General features: G+C 39.7%; 1 protein-coding gene across 1 annotated transcript in view; it reads left to right on the top strand.

The window, feature by feature from the left end:
* The window catches only part of adck1 (aarF domain containing kinase 1), a 123,153-nt gene that overhangs the window by 22,097 nt on the left and 76,053 nt on the right, over positions 1–25,003 (top strand). The gene's annotated exons all lie outside the window — the stretch shown is intronic.

The raw sequence follows: 25,003 nt of genomic DNA, 5'->3' as shown, positions 1-25,003 counted from the left end.
AGCAGGAACAAGAGAAAACCAGCCGTCTTCAAAACGTTCAGAGGAACCTCCAAGTTTCATACCTAGAACTCAGTCAGAAGTATGAAACAGAAGTTACTGCTGTCCGACATCAGGCCGATATCCATCTCACTGAACTGAGGAGGATTATCGAGACCTATGAGGACAGGGCAACGGAGGACCAGAGAGTGGTCGTGAAACTAAAGGCTGATCAGGAGAAGATGGTTGAAGAGATGAACGCCCTGAGGGAAAAGTCAGAGAACAGAGAAAAGCATCTCCTCAATGAGGTGGAGGCACTAAACAATCAGGTTAGTGGCCAAAGCCTTCTTCAAAAACAGATAGAGGAGCTGAGAGAGGAGCAAAGAATCAGCCAGGAGAAGTTTGCTGCTGATCTCCAGCAGGAAAAAGAGCAGAACAAGCTTCTCCTGGAAGAACAGGGCAAGATCATCCGGATGCATGAAGACCTGGGCCGAAAATATGATAAAGAGGCTGCAGCTGCCCGACATGAGATGAGCATTCTCCAAAAACAACTTGAGGAGAAAGTTCAGGCTGATGAAGAGCAGAAAACAGCCATGGCCCTGATGGTGGAACAGCAAGCTTCCTTCAGAAAGATGGCGGAGGACATGGACTTCTTGAAAGGAAGGATCCTGCAGAAGGAGGAGACCTATTCCAATACAATTGGGGAACTTAAAGCTCAGCTCACTCCAGTCCTCTCTCACTCTTGAGCTCTCCAAAGCGCTCAGGGTTGAGAGAGAGAAACACATGGAGCAGCAGGAGACTGAGCCAACCCAGCAGGAAAGGTCTGACCCTAATGGAACTGAACGAGAGATCCAGGAAGATGCTGCAGGCCCAGCAGGCTCCAGCTGGTCAGCATGCTCCAAAATGTTTGGACAATGCAGACCAGCAGGTTCCAGCTGGTCTGCATGCTTCAAAATGTTTGGACACGCCATCGGATGGGGGACACAAGAGTGTTGGAAGCAAAAGGAGGAGCATAGGTCTTCTTCTTCTCCTTCTGACACCTCCTGAACCACCATCTAAACTCCAACTCCTTGAGGGTTTTCCCCGGGTGCTCCGGTTTGCCCTTCCATTTAATGGGAAAAAAAAACAAACAAACAATAAAAACAAGAAAAAAACTTATTCAAAATCAGTTTGAGCTTCTGAAATGTCAGTAGCAGTACAAATAAATATAGAAATATGTGTTTAGGTAGGCTTTGATGGCCTTTTTCCCTTTATAAATGAAATAATTATTCAAAAACAGTGTTTATTGATGATCAGAAACATTTAAGTTTAAAGTCAGGATTTTTAAAGGAGGCATGTTAATGGTGGGTTGTCACATTAGCGGTACTTTAAACTCCAATATGATAATAGTGAAATACAAATCATAAAACACATTGATTTGGATGGTATGCAGCAAAAACAGAAGTCCTGGGACCCCAATATTAGCTAAAATATTGTTTTAAATAAACTTCTGCACATTGTCATCATTTAGGCCAGGGATTCTCAACCTTTTTAGCCCGCGACCCCCAAAATAAAGGTCCAGGGACCGGGGACCCCCACTGTACCTGAAGGTGGTTGAACACAGCCATGAATATTCTAGAATAGTCATGTGCAGACAAGGTCACCCTTGAGGGGGATAAATGGGGGGGTTTTCTGGGGCCCAACCAAACTGGGGGTCAGCAAAATCTGGGACCATTGTAAAGTTAAGCTGTGGTATCCATATCTTATATTTAACCTGAATAATCACCACTCTTATCAATGAAACAAATATCTTTTTTGAGTCATTTGTGTAGTAAGTAGTCCTCTTAAAAATGTAAATCCCGTTTCTTAAAAACAGAATTAAAGTGGATTAATAATGGCAAAAATGGTGGATAAGGTGGTGAAACTGGATTTTAAAAGTATACCACTCAATAGTTTAGATGTGTGAAAAAAATTAATTAAAGTGGCAAAAATCCCCAAAATGGCAAAAATAGGTTAAAACGGGCATATAGAGTGGTAAAAGAGGATTAAAAGTGGCATAAATGGCTTTAAAGTGGCAGAAAATAGGTAATAGAAATATGGTTAATTAGGATGAAAATTGCTATAAACAGGCATGAAAGGGTTTACTGAGGCAGAAGTTGGCTGAAATGGGTTAAACTGGAAAAAAAAACATCTTATCAAATAGTGACATGTGGATAAAAAGGGCATAAAAGTGGTAAAGAGGGGTTAATAGTGGCAATAATGGGTCAGCAGAGCCAACAATAGGAAGAAAGTGGCAAGATTTGATTTAGCAGTGGCAAAAACAGGCAGGAAAAAAGTGGTGGAATGGGTTTAAAGTTTGACAGAAATGTGTTTCGAGTGGCAAAAATGTGCCAAAACTACCAAAATTGGTGGGAAAAAGTGATAAAAATGGGTTAAATTTTGGCAGAATTGGTGTAAAATGGCAACAGTGTAATTGAAAAATTCTTAGAGTCTTTAATGCAACTGGAGACCCCCTCTCAGTTTCTCACAACCCCTAATGGGGTCCTGCTTATGAAAAGTAATAGTAAGTATAAGCAAGTAATAGTATGACTAGTACAGTATTTTTTCTTTTTAAAGCTTTAGTTCTGTTTGATCCTGCTAATAATTACAATAAAGTAGATTATATCATTTCAAAATTGGTACTAAAAAGTACTGAAGTGTATATTAAAGTAAGTGTTGAGGAAAATATCTAAAACACTGATGATAAATAGGCCTCATTCACCAGTATGCCATTATGATTTTTCTTAAATTTGTTCCTCAGAAAGTTGCTAAGAGAAAGCGCTGAATTGTTCTCATCTGTGTTTTTAGAAGGATAATAGCCATGCACCCATAAGCTGAAAGCTTGTGCAATGCAAACTAATCAGCACAGAGAAATTCCTCTTTCTGTCATTTACACCTATGTGAGTACCTTTAAATATGTTACAGACATATATCAGCTGTTCAAACAGTGCTGTCATCAGAACAAGAACTAACATTTGATAGAAATCTAAATTACTCTAATAACTGATGCTGCTGAATGATGAAATTAATTTAAATACCTGAGTGTGAAGGTAGGTTTTCATTGTTTTAAATAAGCTAAATCATCACTGAAAAAATCCTAACATGCCAAGTTTATATTCAGAATTTTACATTTTTCAGTTCAGATCAAACATTGCATGGTTAAATAAAAATCTGACAATATGAAGGTCTTGCACTGCATTTGTTATTTAATAATATAAAAGTGCTAAATTAATCACAAATAAGTTCATACAATGGAAAATCATGTTATTGTGCTTCTTAATGTGGTATTTGAGTGCTGGTAAAAGGCACATTTAATACTTTAACTGTCAAACATTTTAGAGAAGATGAGAGACACCAGACCCAACAATGCAGATGACCTGAAGGCTGCGATCAAAGCAGCCTGGGCTTCCATTACACCTGAGCAGTGCCACAGGCTGATCGCCTCCATGCCACGCTGCATTGATGCAGTAATTCATGCAAAAGGAGGCCCAACCGAGTACTGAGTGCACAGAAATGAACATACTTTTTAGAAGTCTGACATTTCTGTTTAAAATATCCTTTTTTTATTGATCCTATGCAATATTTAATTTTCTGAGACACTGAATTTTGGGTTTTCATTCACTGAGTCATCATCTCCAACTTTTCAATAAATAAAGGCTTCACTCTATGTAAAATGAGTCTATATGATGTATGAGTTTCACTTTCTGAAATGAGTGACAAAAAATATTGAACTTTTTCATGATATTCTAATTTTTTGAGATGTACCTGTATATACAGTGCTTAACATATTTATTAGACCACCACCCAAAGTAAGGTTTATGCCACAGCTTCATCATGAAGTGCTTTAATGCTTTAATAAACTCTTTCATTTTCAGTCAGCTCTCCACGTTTTACCATTTTGAACAGAAATGAGGAATTTCAACCTAAATTCCCTTTTTTATACCCAAATTTGAGCTGGCTCCCTGGGCTTCTCTGAGAAGTCAGAAATGAATCAAGCAAAACATTCAACCACTTAAACTATTTTTTTCTGTTCAGAAATGCAAGTAAATAACTATGATTTGACATATTAATCAGACATATTAATTGATGTGCTTTACTATTTTTTTTAGTTTTTTTGTAAATCAGTAAATTTAAAAAATTCATGGATAACAATAATGATTATATTTTAGCATTAAAAATATCATTTGGGTTAAAGAGCTCCTACATATTGGTGTATTAACCATTGCAGAAACATAAAAAATGATTTTGGTAATTACCAGTGCTGTTAATTTAGGGCAGCTGTGGCATAAACCTTACTTTGGGTGGTGGTCTAATAAATTTGTTAAGCACTGTATGTATAAATATATATATATATATATATATATATATATATATATATATATGTGTATATGTGTATATATGTATGTATATATGTGTATATGTGTATATATGTATGTATATATGTGTATATATATATATATATGTATGTATATATGTGTATATATATATATATGTATATATGTGTATATATATTTATATATATGTATATATATGTATATATATATACACATATATATACAGTCCAAGGTTTCTTCTTTTAGTTCAAGCCAATGGTAGACTACCTGCTGAATTTCAGTAAAGGGAGAAAACCATGTCTTTTGTCCCTGAATGTTTTCCTCTAAGTCCAAGTTAGGCTGTGTCGCTTTCCTCCCCCATTCACCTCTGTAGACAATCTCACATATCATTCTGTCTGGGCATTATTTATCCTGATATTAAATCGCAGTTATCAAATAGTTTTAGTGATAATTAAAATTTGAATCATATAATAAATGTGTGGTAATGTTATCATGGTCACTTAAACAGGTAACTGTTTCATTAATAATCTAAATATTGTTTATTTTTAGAAGAATCCTTCTGACATTAAAATTCTGGTGTTTTGACACCTGGTCCAGTTACTAACTAATACAGTTCAGACACAAGTACTCCACATCTGTCTGTCTCACTGTATTTCTGCCTCCTTTCTGTCTCTCCAGATGCCCTCTCCAGTCCCATGCTGATAAGACAGATTAATAGACAAAAGAAAGAGAGGAATTTAAATGCACATCAGTGGAAACCAAACAAGACCAAAGCAGCAGAGAGTTCTGGGTGATGTAGATAGCTCCTTATCTCAGGACTGATTGTGCATTTCTAAACGCCTCTCCTCGACTCTCTTTTGCAGTTTTTTTCTCTTCTCTTTCTCTCCTCCTCTCCGGGAGTTCAGGTTTTTCTCCCCTATCAGCATCTCATTACAAGCCCTGCCAACAGATGATTGGGAAATTAAATGTAGCTTGCTTAACTCATTTGAATAATGCATGAGGGCCCTCCATGGCTGAAGCCTGAGGGCAGGGCAGGGAGGGAGGGGTGGTGGAGGCATAGGTGTTGGAGTGAACCCAATGTAAACATGCAGTAAAACCTTGTCAACATGCCTCAAACAAAGATGCACACATAACATTTTTATTTTGTCCTTAGACAATTCAAAATCTTTTTTTAATTCAGTCTGCAATCAGTCCAGACAAAACCATCTCATTTTATACACAACAGCATTTTTTTGGCTTCTTCTCAGTGCTGTTTTATTCACAAGTATTTAAAGAGTTTAAATTGATTTTGTGGAGAACAAATTAGTCCAATAAGCATTTGGCTTTCAGAACACTAAAAAATAAAATGGAAAACTGTCATTCATTATGGCAAGATTTATAAACAATGAAAGAAATGTAACAAAAATAATGAAGAAAGTTAGATGACATCTATGAAGGAGGAACGCTTGTCCCCAATTTAGAGTTTAATTTGCAGCAGTGGAAGAGATGGATACAACTTGAACCAATCAAACATGTTTTTGTTTATATTCAAGATATCCTTGCTCAGTGTAAAACCAGTCTCATTGTGTGAACATGATCCTGAAACGCTGCAGTCTTCTCTGGGCAAAGGTTTATTTAAAAGTGACTGATGCACTGTGGAAAACTGTTCTGTGGTCGGATGAATCAAAATGAGAATGTCTTGTGGGAAACCACAGATGCTGTGTCCTGAGTACTAAAGAGGGGAGGGACCAGCCAATTCGTCATCAGTGCACACTTCAACACCCTGCATCTCTGATGGTATGTGGTTGCATTAGTGCCTATGATGTGAGCAGCTTACACATCTGGAAAAGGCTCTATCAATGCTGAAAATTATAAAGAAGTATGCTCCTATCCAGACAACGTCTCTTTCAGGGACAGCATTGCATATTTCAGAGACGATGCTAAACCACATACGCAACAGCATGGCTTCATGGTAGAAGAGTCCAAGTGTTGAACTGGCCTGCCAGCAGTCCAGATCTTTCACCAATAAAAAACCTTGCAAAGCAGATGGGTTCACCTGTTTCTGTGTTTCTTACTGGCGAATCAATCTTGCACAGCTCCCATCTGAACCGTTTGGGCTTGGTTAGAAAGTGACAGGACCAATCAGCATTGAGGGGCTGTACTCTTGGGTGCGGCAGAGTCATGATGTAAGCAAACGGCGAGAATTATGGCGGTGCAATTATGGCGGAAGACAATAGCGTGGAGGCTGCTATAGTGTCTGCTTTTTCAGAACTTGAAGACATTTCTTTCTTTAGATTTATTTGGGCTTTTCTATTCTATAGAGGAGGACAGTGGAAAGAGTCAGAAACAGGAGAGAGAGTGGGGAGAGACACAGGCTGGATTCGAACCGGGACCGCCCACTTACATGGGTAGCGCCTTAGACCGCTGGGCTCTCTGTGCGCCCTGACGACATTTCTTTGTTTAAAGAAGAACAGAGAACAGCATTGAGTTGTTTTCTTTACCAGAAAGACAAAAGTCATGTACTGACATGTCTGCAGTCGCCATTGTTCATGTTATACAGCTCTTTATTGAATTTACACCTTGGTAGCGGCTATGTCACATGTTTTGTTACTCTGATTAAAGATGTGACACACAGAATGTTCATCCAATCACCTTCTGAGTTTTTTTTCAAAGGCTCTGCCCTTTCCCAAACACCGTTTACGGAAGGTTTACCAGATAGATCATATCCATCTGGCGCTCCAGGTCAATTTGGTGCACCACTAAAACAAAAATCTGGAAAAAAAGAAACATGAGTGTTAAGCAGATAAAATCCCTCATCAGACAAGAATGGAACAACATTCCGGACGTTTACAGTCTGTTGTTAAAAGAGAAGGGGATGCTACACAATGGTAATCATGGCCCTGTCCCTGCATTTTTGAGATGTGTTGCTGACAACCAATTCAAAATGAGCCATTATTTTTCATTAAATGATAAAATGTCTCAGTTTCAACATCTGATATGTTGTTTATATTCTGTTGTGAATCTAATCTGTGTTTATGATAGTAGACAACCGTTGCATCCATTTTTGTGGTGGGACCAGGCTAAGCAAGTCAGCCCGGACATCTCTCTCCCCCTGTGACATTTACCAGCTTTTCTGGAAGATTGTGAGGAACTCCCAGACCAGATGAGACATATAATCCTTCCAGCGAGTCTTGGGTCTACCCCGGGGTCTCCTCCCAGTTGGACGTGCCTGGAAGACCTCCACTGGAATGTCCAAACCACCTCAACTGTGTGCTTTTGAGGCGAAGAAGCAGCAGCTCTACTTTGAGCTCTCTGTGGATGTCTGAGCTCCTCACCCTATCTCTCAGGCTGAGCCCATGGTTCATGAACCATAGGTGAGGGTTGGAACGAAGATTGACCGGTAAACTGAGCCTTCTAGTGCAATTCCCCCTTCACTGCGGCTGGTGTGTTACTAGGTATGCAGTACTGCCCATGCTGCACCAATTTGCATTCTGTTTTTATTTACATTTTTCACAGCATGCAATGACCTCTGATGTAAAGCAGCACAGAGATGGACATCTACAACAGAACAGCATGACAGATGGCACAGCAGTAGAGAAGTTGTGGTCTATTTGAGATGGCAACTTTTATTGGATTCTTTTTAAAAACATTCACCCCAGTGTAGCGGGCATGGGTGTGGGCAGTGACGGTTGTTTCATTTATAATGCATACATGCATGCTAAGGGAGCATAAATGAGCCTTAAGCTGAGCTGATTTTAGCTGCAATTAATCAAGGATTAATAGGCCAAAAAGCTACAACAAATATCAAAAGTCTAACAAGACCTTGAATATACATTTTAGCTTCCTTAATTGCTGAGCCTGCAGCAGAACTGGCAGAGCGCCGTGTGGAGTACATATTTTGATGCCTTGGATCACAGACCGAAGATGTGGTGTTTTCTCAGTCTAGTTGGAAGAACAGTTCAGACAACTGTCATTGGGGTGAAATGTGTTGATTATGGATGTTTATATTCTGTTGTGTTTAGTGATACCAGTGAGATATTGTATACCTGCACATCAGTCCAATGTATGCTCTAGATATAGAAAATTTACTGTGCCAACCCTAAAAATGTGTCAAAGCGGCTGTTCTTCTCGAGGTTGGTTGGATCGCGACACAGCATTCCCATCCTTACTTTCATTTTATGCGGTATCCTGAATCCCATTATTCAAAAACCCTGTTCAGCACTGATAATGCTCTGATTAACCTCAGTCTAACCTCCAGTATTTTGGGCAAAGGCTGCGATGGCGTACAAAGAGATGGAGTCTTTGACTGTGTGATTGAATAGAAAGCAGCGTCATGAGGAGATGAGACATGAGATGAGATACTCCACGAGTCACAAGGTTATTTTAGGGGATGGGATAAAAACAGGAGGAAGAGAGTGAGGAGGAGGGGGAGATGATGAAATGGTGACAGCGAGGACAAACAGATACTGATGTCTAATGATCCCCTTGCTTCCTCAGCTGCATAAGAAAAAGGCAGGAGCGCACAGCTGATGTGGGAGAGCAGCCATTTTGAAGGTTTCTTTTCACAGCTGAGATGAAAGAGTGGAACAAAATGCTGATTCACTCGGCACATCTGCATAGTTTCATGCAGATTCTCTTTCAACATCACCGTGAGGCTGTGAAGAGTTTTCTTTTAGCCATGTTACCTTGATTTAGTTGGAGGTATCACAACAATACTAAAGCTTCAGTATAACCCTGTATTATCATTGGATACTGATTTCCTTTACCAGCAGGACTTGGCACCTTCCCACAGTGAAACCAAAACTACCAGAAACTGGTTTGCTTACTATGGTTTTACTGTGTTTGGTTTACCAGCCTGGTCTGGGGAATCTCTGGGGAAATGTCAAGAGGACGATGAGAGACACTGCACTCACAAATACAGATGAGCTGAAAGCTGAAGAGCAACCTGGGCTTCATAACACCCCAGCAGTGCCACAGACTGATTGGCTTCATGCTACAGTGCCGTGAAAAAGTAATTGCCCCATGAACCTCATAACTGGTTTTACCATCCTAGGCAGCAATGACTGAAATCAAGCGTTTGTGATAACTGGTGATGAGTCTTTCTCATCGCTGTGGAGGAATTTTGGAGGGTTTTCCAGCATGAACTGCCCGTTTAAGGTCACACCACAGCATCTCAATTGGGTTTAAGTCCAGACTTTGACCTGGCCACTCCAGAGCCTTAATTTTGTTTATTTTGAAGTGGACTTTCTGGTATGTTTCGGGTCGTTGTCCTGCTGCATAACCCAAAAGGGCTTGAGCTTGAGGTCATGAACTGATGGCCGGACGTTCGCCTTCAGGATTTTCTGATAGACAGCAGAATTCTTTGTTCCATCAATCACAGCAAGTGGTCCGGGTCCTGAAGCACCAAAGCAGCCCCAGACCATCACACTGCCACCACCATGTTTGACTGTTGGCATGATGTTCTTTTTATCAAATGCTGTGTTATTTTTACTCCAGATGTAACGGACCACACACCTTCCCAAAAGTTCAACTTTTGTCTCGTCAGTCCACAGAGTAGTTCTCCAAAAGGCTTGGGGATCATCAAGATGGCAAATGTGAAATGAGTCTTTGTGTTCTTTTTTGTCAGCAGTGGTTTTGGCCTTGGAACTCTCCCATGATGCCATTTTTGCCCAGTGTCTTTCTTATGGTGGAGTCATGAACTCTGACCTTAACTGAGGCCAGTGAGACCTGTAGGTCTTTGGATGTGGTTCTGGGTTCTTTTGTGACCTCCTGGATGAGTGGTCGTTGCACTCTTGGAGTCATTTTGGTTGGCCAACCACTCCTGGGAAGGTTCACCACTGTTCCCAGTCTTCTCCATTTGTGGATAACGGCTCTTATCATGGTTCGCTGGAGTCCCAAAGCCTTTGAAATGGCTTTGTAACCTTTTCCAGACAAATAGTTTAATAATTTTGTTTCTCATTTGTTCTTGAATTTCTTTGGATCATAGCATGATGTGTTTCTTTCTGAGATCTTGTAGCCTACTTCACTTTGTCTGACAGCTTCTATTTAAGGGATTTCCTTCATTCAACAAATCTGGCGGTAATCAGACCTGGGTGTGGCCAGTGAAATTGAACTCATCTTTCCAAAAACTGTGGTTAATCACAGTTAACTCATGATTTAACAAGGGGGGCAATTACTTTTTCACACAAGGCCAGATAGGTTTGGATTTTTTTCCCCCTTAATAAATAAAATTATCATTAACAAACTGCATTTTGTATTGCCTTGGGTTGTCTTTGTGAGATATTAAAATTGGTTTGATGATCCGAAACATTTAAGTGTGATAAATATGCAAAAAACTCAGTCAGAAAGGGGCAAATACTTTTTCTCTGCACTGTATCTTGTGTAGATGCACTAATTTGTGCAAAATGAGCACATCTTTTTATCCTTTGAGTTTCAATTTTTGAATTAATCTTGAATTTTTGCATATATTAGGAGGAAATAAGATCCCCAGTTAAACATTTTGACCTGCTAAAAGTTCCTCTGCTCCTTTAATGTGGTGTGTGGTCGCCTTTGTCTTAGCTCCCATCGCTTAGAAAATAATATTATTTGGGTAAAGAACTGAATTTAAAGTCCTTGATTGTACAGATAATAATTTTAGACAGGACGCAGTTGACATTTCCACCAGCAGATGTCAGCATTCACCACGTCCCACAGTGTATGAGCACTGCTGTTCTCCCACTGGAAAAAGGGAGGAGGGTACTCAGCGTAGATAAGTGCCCACCACCAGCACTCCTCAGGCTCAGGCTCTCTTGAGGGACACGCTATGTAAATACCGGGGTGGGGCTAGATAACCGCTGACCTTGGCGTGCTCGTCGTGACAGCAGCTTATCAGCCAAACAAGTCTGAGGTGGGAAAATCCTTTGAGGGGAACGGAGAGGAGGGAACGTTTAACATTTGCTTCCCATCTGCCTGCTGTAGTTAGATCATGGCTGACAAGCTGATCTCCAGCAGCAGCATAAACGCTCCATTTCTCCGTCACTGCTGCTCGCTCTGTGCCACCCGGGGCACAGGAGTCAAACAGCAGCTGGCACGCCGCCTCAGAGCTTTAGATGTGAATGTTTTTTCAAAGAGCGGCCACTCAAACATGATGTGTCATAAATAAAAAACAGACAGTAGATTTTATTTTTTGTTTTACCCTCAGGATTTTGTGTGACTGCTTTTGGAGTAACCCTGCAGGGAAGAAAATTGTGTGCAGATTCTTAGAAATGCATCAACCAAAATTAAGAGGAAAGACCAGTGAGGAACTGTTTTCTCCTTTCTCCTTTTCCAAGTCAGGAGTGGAATTTAGCTGAAAGTACAGGTCTGAGGGATGTCTGAGCTTCTGCTTATCTCTGCTTCACTACACCAAATGGAGCTGGGATGACTCTTTAAAAATCAAAAGAAATCAGAAACTGTTGAAAAAGTTCAAACATACAGTGCCGTGAAAAAGTTTTTGCCCACTTTCTGAGTTCTTTTTAAAAAAATTTTTTACAGACATATCCTTCCGAAAGTTCAAGTTTTGTCTTGTCAGTCCACAGAATATTTCTTCAGAAGTCCTGGGAATCATCAAGATGTTTCTTGGTAAATGTGAGAGGAGCCTTTTAGGTCATTTCCACCAAGCGGTCCAGCTCAGTTTGGTGCTGGACAGCACACATTTTTTTGTGTTTCCACAGAGCAAAAGTTGGAAAGGGTCCCAAAAAACAACCCATACCGCCCCACTTTTCGGCACCCTTAATTGGTACCCTAGGGGTACCAATCTTACCCATCCATACCAAAAAGGTGGAGCTACACACACAACAATAGGGGGCTGCACTGACATCACGTCAGTACATGACTGGGCTGCAAAACATGGAAGTCTGCACTGTGAGGAGCGGGCAAAAATGGGAGAAAAGCTGAGTAATATCTGCTTAAATCGGGGATATTTGGACTCAACAGAGATCCAGACTGTTTCCTAGTCTGTGGATGTTGACATCTGGCCACAAATCAAGTTTCCTGACGTTTATCAGCCTGGTCTATCTGCGATGGATGTGAAACTAAATGCTTAAATTTTGTGAATACGAAGCCTTATAAAAGTTGATTCTATGTACTGTTACTAGTTATTATCTACTTCTTACTTTAGATAACCTGTAAAAAATGTCGCTCTGTGGTTGTTGGTGATGTTTGTAAAACTTCGGGCTGCAGACTATTTTAAAACGAGATCAGCGCACCCAGGATTTCTGACTTAATCTAGTTTGATTTTAACACCAGCTAAACTTTTACCTTATTTTTAATGTGGCGAATTCTCACAGTACAGCTCTAAAATTTCAGTTTGTTGAATAAACTGTTATAGACTAGATAAATTCACATATTAATGTACCGTTACAACTCTAAACGTCTCTGTACACGTATTCCATCAGCTGAGGATCTGTACTGACCGCGGTTAACATAATTGAGGTGTAGTTTTTTTAAAAGCACTTTCAGCTAAAATAAAGCTGTTTAATGCGTTTTCCCTACTGATTTTTGTCACTCATCCTTTCTGTAACTCTGCGGCTGGACCAGCTGACTCACGTTGAATGTGACTTCACATTCATGCTTTTACAGCCTACCCACCAGGTGAGGGCACAGGTGTCTGTGGAAACGCAAACTATTTTGGGGTACCAAACCAACCTGAATCAAACCAGACCCCCTAATGGAAACACGGCTTTTGTGTTCTTGCACAGCAGTGGTTTTGGCCTTGGAACTCTTCCATGATGCCATTTTTGCCCGTTGTCTTTCTTATGGTTAAATCATGAACTCTGACCTTAACTGAAGCTAGTGAGGTCTGCAGGTGTTAGGATGGCGTTTTGGGTTCTTTTGTGACCTCCTGGATGAGTCTGTTGCACTCTTGGAGTAATTTTGGTTGGCCTGACACTCCTGGGAAGGTTCACCACTGTTCCCAGTTTTCTGCATTTGTGGATAGTAGCTCTCACTCTAGTTGGATGGAGTCCCAAAGCCTCAGGATGGCTTTGTTTGCTTAACTTTATCAGACAGGTTATATTAAAGTGATTCAACAAGCCTGGGTGTGGTAGTGAAATTGAACTCGGCTTTCCAAAAAATGCAGTTAATCACAGTTAACTCATTATTTAACAAGAGAGTGGAATGACTTTTTCTCATAGGGCCAGGTAAATTAAGATTGCTTTTTTCCTGAAAATTGATGAAACCATTATTTAAAACCTTTTATATTTACTCTAGTTATCGTTGGCTTCAATTAAAATTTGTTTGATGATCTGAAACATTAAAGTGTGACAAATGAGGAAAAAAAACCCACACTGTATATTTAAGAAATATTCTGCCAATCCAATACATATTAGCGTTGTCACGATACCAACATTTTAAACTCTAATATTACACTAGTAAATATCAAATTATATCAATACACATTTTAATACAGACAATGATGAATAATAATCCAAGGCACCAAAGATGAGCTATTTCTAGTTTTTACTGCTCAAAAATCGTGACCGAAGGCCGGCCACACACTACAGGAATTTAACCCCAAAATGAGGCAAGATTTTCATCCCCTGACAATCGTGGGGGCATATCCTGAGTGGAGCCTCGTCTCAAAAGACTGTTGATCTGAATAATTCTCGTGTGTGTGGTGTCAACACAATTATTTTACTGCTCCAAATTGCGTCAGAGTCTCCCAGACCCCGAATCGTGAATATCAAACATGTTTATGTAGGTCAAGGGTGTCCAAACTTTTTCCACTGGGGGCCACATGCAAAAATATATAAGGATGGTGGGGCCACTTTCATGCGCCTCATCCTAAGGATTGTTAAGTTAATAAAACCAATCATATGATGGTTAAGATATGCTTAGTGGTTGGGTATGCTTAAATGGCTGACAAGGCAAATAGCCAATCATCTTAAGGATTTTAGGAAGGCCAGTCAGATTTCAGGAGGCCCTAGTCGGCCCTGGCTACTACTGGTTCTGCCCCTAAAACACCATCTCTCCTACCATAAGACTCTGTAGTCTATCAGGGCATTATAAATCAAATATTATTATTATGTTGGGTGCAAATGTGTTTTCCATTTACAGTTTTGTCTTCATTTAGTCACAAAAAACACAAATCAATAAATCCTTCTTGTCAAAATGTTTGTTTACAGAAATAGCACGGCAGCACTGCCTTATGCCGAAACGAAGAAGTACAGTACAGTCTAGCTTCATGTTCAAATGTGGGCCATATTTCATTTAATGTTTAGAATTTGCCAAGGGCCAATCAGAAATGGACCGAGGGCCGCATTTGGCCCCTGGGCCATACTTTGGACACCCCTGATCCAGGTTGTAGTGCCTCTGACGAAGTACCCACAACAACCAATGAGAGCAAGTAAACGGGGTAGCATCACCAGCTGGAGCATAGGTACTCTCACAACCATAAACTGAGTCTTTCCTTTGTTTTATGATTTTTGCTGCACCTGTAACACATGCCAGGACAGCCTGTAGTGGAGGGACAGCAAGAGGGTATCAACAGACATCGGTGTTTGTTTATTTCTGAAGTCATATGATCACATGCCGTCGTTGGTAGGTCGGCAGGTGTGTGGTCTTTGGTGATCTGACGGTCTGGCAGAGTTGTAGTGTGTGTGTTCAGAGGATTAAAGATGAAAAATCATTGAAATTGTCCTGATGTCTGTGGTCTCCCACGGTTGTAAAGTTGTATAATATTTAAGAATCTTCTCATGTATGGCTGGTCCTAACTCCTACAGTCTGTATTAAATGCACAAATACATCAGCAGCACTTTTGGTATTGAAGCGGTTTTGCTGTTTTCTTGTATTTGCAGGAATTTGCTTGCAATTTTTGATGGACTCTTTTCTCCTATGAACCATTTTGATGGAAAAGATGTAGTTTAAAAAAATCATTTTGTAGTTTTCCATGCAATTGATTATTAAAACAACTGAAATTGTAATAATTAAATTCAAATTTTTCACAATCACAATTCAAAGGAGCTGGGCAATTGATCGATAATTGAAACTGACATTTAGAGCCTCTAACCAACATAAACCTGCCGTGTCAATTATTTCAAATCTTTCCTCTTTTCTTGGAAAAATTAGACTTTTTAATAAAAACATTTTCATTTCAGCTGATGTGTGTTTTCAGATGTTTCTGTGAATAACCAGAAAACATCTCTGCCTTTTCCCTTCAGTTGTTTGTTCTAAAATTAAACAAATATTTACAGAAAGAACAGAGATGGAGGTTGGGGGTGGAATAATCATTTATTAATCATGATTGAGGTAAAAAGTTCAATTAATCGTGGTTTATATTTTTGCCATAATCACCCAGCCCTGGTTTAAAAATGTAATCATGCACCACAAGTATTTTTAGGACTGATCCCGATAATTTCCTACTCCTGATGGGGAATGACTGATAAAACTGATCTTTTTTAAATTGCTAATTTCAACGGAAGTTTTTTTTATTTATTTATGCAGATGTGCATAAATATGCATGGTCCCAAGCTTGAATAAAGGAGGAAGTTTGAAAATGTGAAACAAAAAACAGACAAGAATCAGCAGAAGACAGTTCAATTGTAGTTCTAAACATATTTAGGGGGATTTTACTCACTTTGTTGCCTCTCCCAGGTTAACATAACCTGACACACCAGATGGATTTGTTTCACACATCCATGTAGAAAACCGCCCATAGACAGTGTTTGGGACAGGGCAGAGCCTTTGAAAAAAAAACTTGGAGGGTGATTGGATGAACGTTCTGTCCGTCACATCTTTACGGGCCAATCAGAGCAACAAAACCAAGGTGTGCCACTACCGAGGAGTAAACTCCATAGAGAGCTGCATAATGTGAACCATGGTGACTGTAGACATGTCAGTACAGGACTTTTGTTGTTTTTTAATGGAAACAACTCACTGCTGTTCTTTGTTCTTCTTTTAATGAAGAAATGTCGTCAAGCTCTGTTAAAACTGGTGCTTTAGCAGCATCCACGCTAATCTCTTCCACCATAATTGCACCGGCCACTTGTTGCTGCTTATTTACGTCAGGACTCTCCTGCGCCCGAAAATACTGCCCCTCGTTGCTAAAAAACAAAACAAAAACAAAAACAAAAACTGGCTTGATTTAGCCAGAAATCACTGCATGGGTTCGGGAACACTTCCAGATATTTGGCTGTCAACACATTTTGCCATGTGATCCACAAATGCAAGTTAAAGCTGCATTATGCAAAGAAGAAGCCACATGTGAAACTGATTCAGAAATGCTGCCATCTTCTCTGGGCCTAAGCTCATTTAAAATGGGCTGAGGCAAAATGGAAAACTGTTCTGTGGTCACATGGATCGCAATTTGGATCATTCTGAACATCATAAACCAAAAAATGCAGGTAAATAAGACCAAGGACTGAGAAGCTTGAATCCTTCATCACCCAACATTCTTCTCCCCAGATTTTTACAGACTGTTTTTAAACATCCCCCTGTCCTTACTTTTTAAAGATGTGTTGCTGCCATCAAATTTAAATGTGCTGATATTTTTCACTAAAAAGTAAAATGCCTCAGTTTAAATATGTGATAAGTTATTTATGTTCTATTGTGGATAAGCTAAAATATTTAACAATCATTACTTTTTACAAAGGGCCTGACTGTTTTGGATTTGGGGTTGCCACATACAAGATCCACAAGCTTCTAGTTTTTGCTTATCCTCACAGAATAAGGCTTTAATGGAGCGCCAAATGTGCTGTCGTAGAAAACATGTTTTCCCGTTAATTATTCTGTCATTTGTCTTTGCGTTCCTGTAAGTGCAGAATCTCACAGTAGAGATATGAAGTGTTGTATTTGGGGCCTCGTGTGCTGATCCTCACTGATCCTCAGTGTCCAGCCGTCTGTGACAGAGAGTGTTTCTGCTGTTCATCTCAGCCACAATTACTGAAGCGTCACAATAAAATGCAGAGCATGAAATTAACTGTGGCTGCCCCCCTCCCGACACCACCCCTCCTCCACTTCCACCACCTCTCTTTTTCTCATCCCTCCTTCATTTTTTACTCCTGACACTGACTCCCATACTCTTGCTGTTCCTCTTATATCAGAGGGAAAAAGCAGCAGTGAGGGCTTACGTCTACACTCAGCTTTACCAGATAACAAACGGCTTGTATTTTTCCCACCTTGTTGTGTTGCTGCTGGCCTGTGTTCAAATAAATGACATTTTTAATATGCGGAGCGGCACAGAGGCCCGAGCCGAGCATCACTCTATTTAGATACTATACATTCTGTATCGCTGCATTAAATAGTGGAGGATTTCTTGTGAATGGCTTTGCTAACTCCTCAGGCTTCGCTGCTATAATACTCACAGACGAGTCCTATTGACTACACAGGCATAAATCTGCACACAGCTGCCCCCCGCCCTCCTCCTCTCTCCTCTTCCCTTGTGACAGGCAGCTAGATGAGCCTCAGTGAGCTGAGTAACGAGCTAATCATGAGCATCCCAATAATAAATAGGCCTTGTTCATAGTCCACTAATCCCAGTCATTTAGCCCCAGTGTGGCAGCAGAAATCAATTACTCCAGCTGGTTTCCCAGTGCAGGACGCCGCTCTCTGCTGTCCAGCTGCACACGACACACTCACACCTTTGACTCCTGCTGCACAATAAGACATCATTATCTCCTTTGTTGTGTTTTAATCGCCTGTTCATTTTAGGAAAAACCACATCAGCTCGGAGATAAAATTAAACACATGAAGGTCAACTTACTGGACACGGTTTGTTTTCAGACTTTAATATTGGTGTAAACGTCTTTTTTGGCTTCTTAAGGAGTTGTAAAATATATGTCATCCATGCCATCCATTTTTAATACCTCTAGTATTTCACAAATTGGTCGTAATGTTATGTAAACATGGAGGTCAGGGTCTCCAAATGCCCCATGTTGCCTCTGCCAGAAAAGTGAGTCCATTTCTACACATGCCCTTCCATTTCTTTTTACCATAAACTGGAGATGTCACGATACCAGAATTTTGAATTTCGATACGATATTAGCTAAAATCAAATGCTGTTGACATGACTTTGTCATGCAAAGAAGAAACCATTTGTGAACTCTATCCAGAAACACCACCATGTTCTCTGGGCCAAAGTTTGATTAACATGGACTGAGACAAAACAGAAAACTGTTCTGTGGTCACATGAATCACAATTTCAAATTCTTTTTGGAAACCCCAGTCCCCATGTCCCATGGACTTAAAAGTAGTTTCAAGTGTGGCTCTTTGCCGTTGTTTTAATACAGAAATGTGGCCCGGTTCTGAAAACAAACAACGCTATGCTAAAGCTAAAGCTGAGCTACCCTAGTATATACTGGCTTACAGTAAAACTACTTAACCCAGCTAGTAATTATTGCAAACTCAAGTCGAAGTAGGTCAGGAGGAGATAGCAGCCATTGCTACCCTCTCCCATTACAACAAAACCCTGCCTGTAGCTACTAGGGCTGAACAATTGGGAAAATTATCTGTGATTTTTTTTTTCCCAGTATTGCGATTTAATACATGATTATTTCTTTAGTTCCTCATCTCATGTATTTTCCAACAAAAACAAGCAATAATTAATTCTAAACTAAAGCCAACACAATATTAGGTCAAACTAGGGCTGAACAATTTTGGAAAATATCCAGTTGTGATGATTTCAACTCATTTTGCAAATCGGATATGAACTGGTGTATTAAAGGGAATTAAAATGTTATATAATTCTCATATTTAACAAGAAAAACATACAAAAATGAAGAAAATAGGATTTTTTTGTACACCATTCCAAAAATATACCACTTGAATGATTGCATGATATGCAATGCGTTACATCTCTGCTGCCAAAAAAATTCTGAACTGGTATTTTGACACAAATCAAATATTGCACCCTCTGCGATTTGAAAATTGCAGTAGGCCATATTGCAATTTAATCTAATTTGCAATTAACTGCCCAGCCCTAGTGGCTATGACCTCATTCTCTTCAAATGACAGTGATGCGTCTGGTCTACTTTCAGACCTGGTGTGATCGTTTCAGACTGGAACTTTGCAGGATGGATCTACCTGTTGACCGACATGGAGTCTGGCCAGTCCATTTGCCTTGCAAGGTTGATAATCTTCCTCTTCTTAACAAAACATTAATTAAGCATATACACATATTTCAAAAAGTTAACATAAAATTAAAACTTTCGTTTGAAGTCTGGAGGAGTGAACTCTTCACATATGAGGAGCCACAATTTCACTCACATATGTCCGTTTCCATCAAGCAGTCTGGTTTGGTTCCGCATTGTTTGTCATTTTGGCACGTTGAACCCTGATCTTAATCCTGTTTCCACAGCTGAATTTTGGTCAGGTTTTGTTGGTTGTGTTGGGAATTGTGGCTCTTTTTGGGTTGCAATCACACAAGTGTTGTTTGGTCTGCTTTGAATGAACTCAGGTCTGTTTTCTTTTCATTTAGAGTGGTGGGAAAGTTCATCTGATCTCTGATGCAGACCAAAAACGTGGACTCTGGCGTCCTTAAAGGGGACATATTTTACCCTTTCAAAACAAGTTTATATTGGTCTCAGAGGTTCCCAAAACATGTCTATGAAGTTTGTTGCTGAAAAACACTCCGGTAATGGATTTTTGCATGTCTAAAAACCCCTCTATTTCAGCCCTGCTCAGAAGGAGCTGTTTCTGTGTCTGTGGCTTTGAATGGTAATGAGCTGTCTGACTCCGCCCCTGACCACGCCCCTCTCAGGAAATGGATGTGCCACTCCTGATGTTACAATGTTACACTTTTTGACACTTGACACTTTTATCCAAAGTTTAGCACCTGACTGGGACTTGAACCATCAATCTCCCAGACAAAAGTCAGCAGGGAAACCCACTGCTCTCAGCTGGCAGCTGAGAGGAGGATCAGGAGACGAGGGTGGAACTTTCTTCCAAGCGGGGAGGGCCAACCAAACCTGGGGGCAGGTACCTACTCCCCATGTGACATCATGAGGGTAAAATCTGAGAACGGCTTGTTTTAGCACACATTTTCTAAAGGTGGAGAAAGAGAGGGGAGAAGGAAATCGATTTTTCTGGTGTTTTAGGGGATTGTGGACAGGCCAGGGGCACATATTTATGTTCGAAAAGCCCGAAAAAGTGATTTTTGCAGAATATGTGACCTTTACTCGAGTCTCGGTTTGCTTCCAAACGAACCGTTGTGCGGTTTGTTTGAGGTGTGAAAGCAAAGCGGACCAACTTGTGAACCAAAGGCAGCAAGTGGCAAAAAGTGCATGGTTTACAGATTTATATATATGATTTGATACACTACTGTCAGTACCTTGTTTGGCATGTGTGTAACCATGGCAACACATCGTAGTCTCTTGCTGACATGTTGGCTGGTCTTTATCTTTGATGTCGATTCATTCGTCTCATGTGAAGAACAACATGCTGGGCAGCTTGCTGCCTCGCTGTCTCATAATATCCAAAAGCAAAAGCAGAAATTCCAAGGCAGCAGAAATTCAGTGTTGTTGTTTATGGGGCAAAACAGACCAGTGGAAGGAGATGAATTTCCTGTTCAGTCTTCTTCTACGTCAGCTTTTTTTTGGTGATGCCAGCGCCACAAATGTATAACTGCTTGACATTATCCAGACGGTTTGGTTCGATTGATGAAGCGCAATGTGAAAGTGAACCAAACTACAGGAAAGTGAAACAGTGTTGCAATTTGTCCCCCAGATTATCAGGTGTGAATACAACCTTGGAGATCTCGATCATTTGGCTCATGAAAGCCTGCCCTTTTGCTCCCAAATGGCTCTTAATTTGGTACCAGTTTGGAACGAAAAAAAAAGCACTCTTAGACAGAATCCAGCTCCTGAGGTTCACATAAAGAAGCTGACTCAAAACAGGCTTTTTCCTGAAAATGACATCATGACTGTCAATTATCCCACAAGGTTTAGTTGGTTAAAACTAGTGCTGTTTACATTAGAAGCATGTTTATAACAAAACAAGGGAGAAAAGCTGTTAAAAAGGCTCAACTAGCATCTTAACTCAGTAAAAGGCTCTTCAACACTCTGCTTTCCTTTCATCTGAGTAGACAAGCTGACAAGTCTAGTCTAGTAGTAGAGGGCTCAGCTACCGTATTATAGCTAGTAGATGTGCAAACCCAGAATGGTGAAAGCAGACAGTACTAGAAAGAGCAACACAGCTGCACAGAAGCTGCACATTGGTTAAAAAAATTTAAATTGTCATGCAGGAGGACAGTTCAAACCTTTTTCCACTTTGGAGGATTTGAAAAACAGACTGCACCTTACATACCAGGGTGGTTTTTATTCTGAATTATACAGTAAATCTCCAACCAAAAGGCACAGCCTCATTTTGAGCCCCTTTGATTCTACATGAACATATTTTATTACACTGAGGCAATAATTCTGCCTGACAGAAAAAAATCACCACTAGTAATGGGCATTAAATTTAACTGCAAGCTTCTCAAACATCGTTAATTATCTATAGGCTTGTAAACGCTTGCAGAGATGCTGCTCTGTTTGGCCACTTTATTCACACATTTCTACAGGCTTTCTGGTTGATAATAAAAAGTAAGTGAAAGAAACTGCTGCAGGATGAAGTAAATTTATTGTAACACTAAAAGCATTTCAAGGTTTCTTCTTTTCCTTAAGTCCTAAATTCCATTTTCCTTTTTTTTCTTGCTGCCTCCTCCCCTTATCAGCCTTTCTGCTGTTTTTCTGCTCCTCTTCCTCTCACATCCATTACACCCCACCCTCTACTACTCACACATAGACCTGAGGCCCTTTATTCACTGTCTTTGCTAACTGTGTACAGAGGATGTGTGCACAGATACCTCCAGGCGTTCAGCACCGAGCTCCCGTGTCTCAGTGTTGTACCACACATTAACCCGTGTGTCTAATTCTCTGACGGGCCGTTTGATTGGTCGTTTGGGTGTGTGGAGATGGTAGGCGGAGGCCAGCGTCAGCCTATCGCAGAGGAGCACGCCCCTCCGGCTGACAGCGAGCAGCATTGCCATGGTGATGTCATGGTCTCGCTGTGAGCCTGCCTCCGTGGGACAAAGCCGTCTGATTACAGCAAGAGGAGAGACGAGCGATGAAGACAGGCGTGATTAGACCAGGAGACACATTTTCACCATGACCGGCTCGTAAACATGACTCCAGGAGGGGACCTGCTGCGTCAAGGCCCAGACTGCTGTTTGGGAAGAAGTCAGACTCCTATCATCATAAATGTGACACACAGACAGAAGTATTGATAAGGCTCTGTAATTGATTTATTATGAAAACTTGCACTCACACAACCCCTTTCCCTGCACGCCAAAAGAGTGAAAAAGCTTTAAGACAACAAAGAGCTGTCCTTAAAATTTCCCTGCTATAAAGCCTAAAAACAGACCTCCTGCTGGGAGCCGAAGGATTGTTTTTTTTTCCCATAATCCTGTTTAAATGGAACTGGAAAAAAAAAACTGTTAGCTGGAGCCGTCCTTTTTATGTACAGAAGAAAACTGAGGTTCTGTCTTTGTTGATTTGACATTTAACCTGGGATTTTAAATGTGGTGATAAAACGTACACAGGAAAGTGTCTTTTATGATATAAATATATAATATATATCTCAAAATATATCTATATCTCTATATCTCAGCCAAGACAGGACAAGACTTGTTGCAGTCTGACATGGTGCCACCATGAAAAACAAAAAAATGTGTCTTTTTTAAGCTAAGGCCCTAGATCAGGGGTGAGGGGTTATTAATGAAGAAGGATTTTTAGATTAAAAAAAATTAAAAATGATAGGTTTAAATGCTAAAATGTCAAAAAATGTGATTTAAAGTAAAAGTTAGGAGCTGAAAATGTCAAAACATGAAATAAATTAAAACCTTGAGTTTAAAAGGTCAAAATATCACTTAATTTAAAATAGTGAGTCTAAAAGGTAAAAAATAATAAGAAAAAATAAGATAAAAAGCAGAGGGGATAAAAGATAATGTCTGCTGGTCATTAAGTCCCAGCTAGCGAACTTTTTCACTCTCACCTATGTAAATAAATGCTGCAGCTGTCTGCTATGCTTGTAAATGACACGGCACAGGCTGTATCAAGTTATCCTGTTATTAGTTACCGTTATAAATGAATAAAAAATGGTGATCTGATGTTATTTTGTAGGCTGTATGAGTTTAAAGAGTTACCGCACCAGGATCACGGAGATCATGTGATCAAAGACAGGCGCATGCTGATAGTTTTTCAGTATGACGTGATGATTCTAAAAAATGTACTAATGCCTCCAAACCTGTATGGATTAAACTTGTTCCCAACGAGGTGATTTATTTTTATTTATTCAATTTTTTAGTTTTTAATTCTTTACCTGAACAACCAATCGATTGGTTGGTGCCTGGGTGAGATTTTGATCGACCAAGTTTTTCTTTGGTTGACAACAGCCTTACAAAATCAGTAGTTTAAAATGTCTAAATATGGGATCAAATTGAAAATCACAAGTTTAAAGGGTCAAAATATGAGCTAGAATTTAGAATCATGAGTTTAAAAGGTGTAAATATGAAATAAAATGTCAAAATTATGAACTGGAAAAATCAAAATATGAAATAAAAATTAAAATTCACAAGTTTAAGAGGTTGAAATATGAGATAAAAGTCAAAATCGTAAGTTTGAAAGGTCAAAATATGATATGAAAGTCAGAATCATGAGTTTAAAAAGGTCTAAACATGAAATATAAAGTCAAAATTATGAACTGAAAAGCTCAAAATATGAAACTAGAAAAGCACTCGTAGAGCGCAGACCTCCGCCGTTAGCCCCATCTCCCAGTAGTACAGAATCCTTTAAAAAATTCCTGGATCCAGAAAGTGATCTGGATCAGTCCAATAATCTAATCAGTTCTTCCTTATGCCATTTCTGATATTTCCTGAAAAATTCATCAAAATCCATTCATAAGTTTTGGAGTTATGTTGCTAACAATCAAACAAACAAACTAACAAACCCTGCCCATAACCCGTAACCTCCTTGGCGGAGGTAATAAAAAGTCAAAATCACAAGTTTAAAAGATCTAAATATGAAATTAAGAGTCAAAGTTATGAATCTTAAAGGTTCAAATGTGAAATAAAAAGTCAAAATCATCAGTAAAGTCATAATTGTGTGATGCTAAATTGGAAATGAAAACACAAATAACTTTCTTTTCAACATTCCTGAATTTTATCTAATTACTCTTACTTTTTTGTTTTTTTGTATTTTTATGACTTGAGGGTATTTTCAGTTACAAGGTTAAGTTTGCATTTTTGTAGAAGAGGAAATCTACAGAGCTCATACTGGTGGGCCAGTTAAGATAAAATATGACCTGATCTATGGGCTGGATGTGGACCCCGGGCCTTGAGTTTGACACCCCTGCCCTAGATCCTTTGGGACGAGCATATAGTGCCCAAAATCTGACATTAAATTGTGTCATGTGAAGTCAGTCCATAAAAATCCACAGTTTTTGTTTTATTTGTATGCGTTTATTTTAAAAAGAATCTTTACAAACTGATGGGTGAATGAGGCTTGCTGTAATCATCTTTCATAATCGTGATCACGTAATTTTAAATAATCCTGATTATGTTTTTTTTTTGCCGTGATCGATCAGCCCTGCCATCACGTCAGACGTGACCACACAGCCTGTACATGTTTGCATTTTGCAGCAGAGAGGCTCATCTGGTAATCTCTGGTGTCTTGTTTCTGTCATTGCTTTGTCATAACAGCCCAGAT

Source organism: Cheilinus undulatus, linkage group 18 (assembly GCF_018320785.1).
Source record: "Cheilinus undulatus linkage group 18, ASM1832078v1, whole genome shotgun sequence".
Taxonomy (NCBI): domain Eukaryota; kingdom Metazoa; phylum Chordata; class Actinopteri; order Labriformes; family Labridae; genus Cheilinus; species Cheilinus undulatus.
The sequence above is the reverse complement of the archived record's forward strand: the minus strand, read 5'-3'. Positions and strand labels throughout refer to the sequence as shown.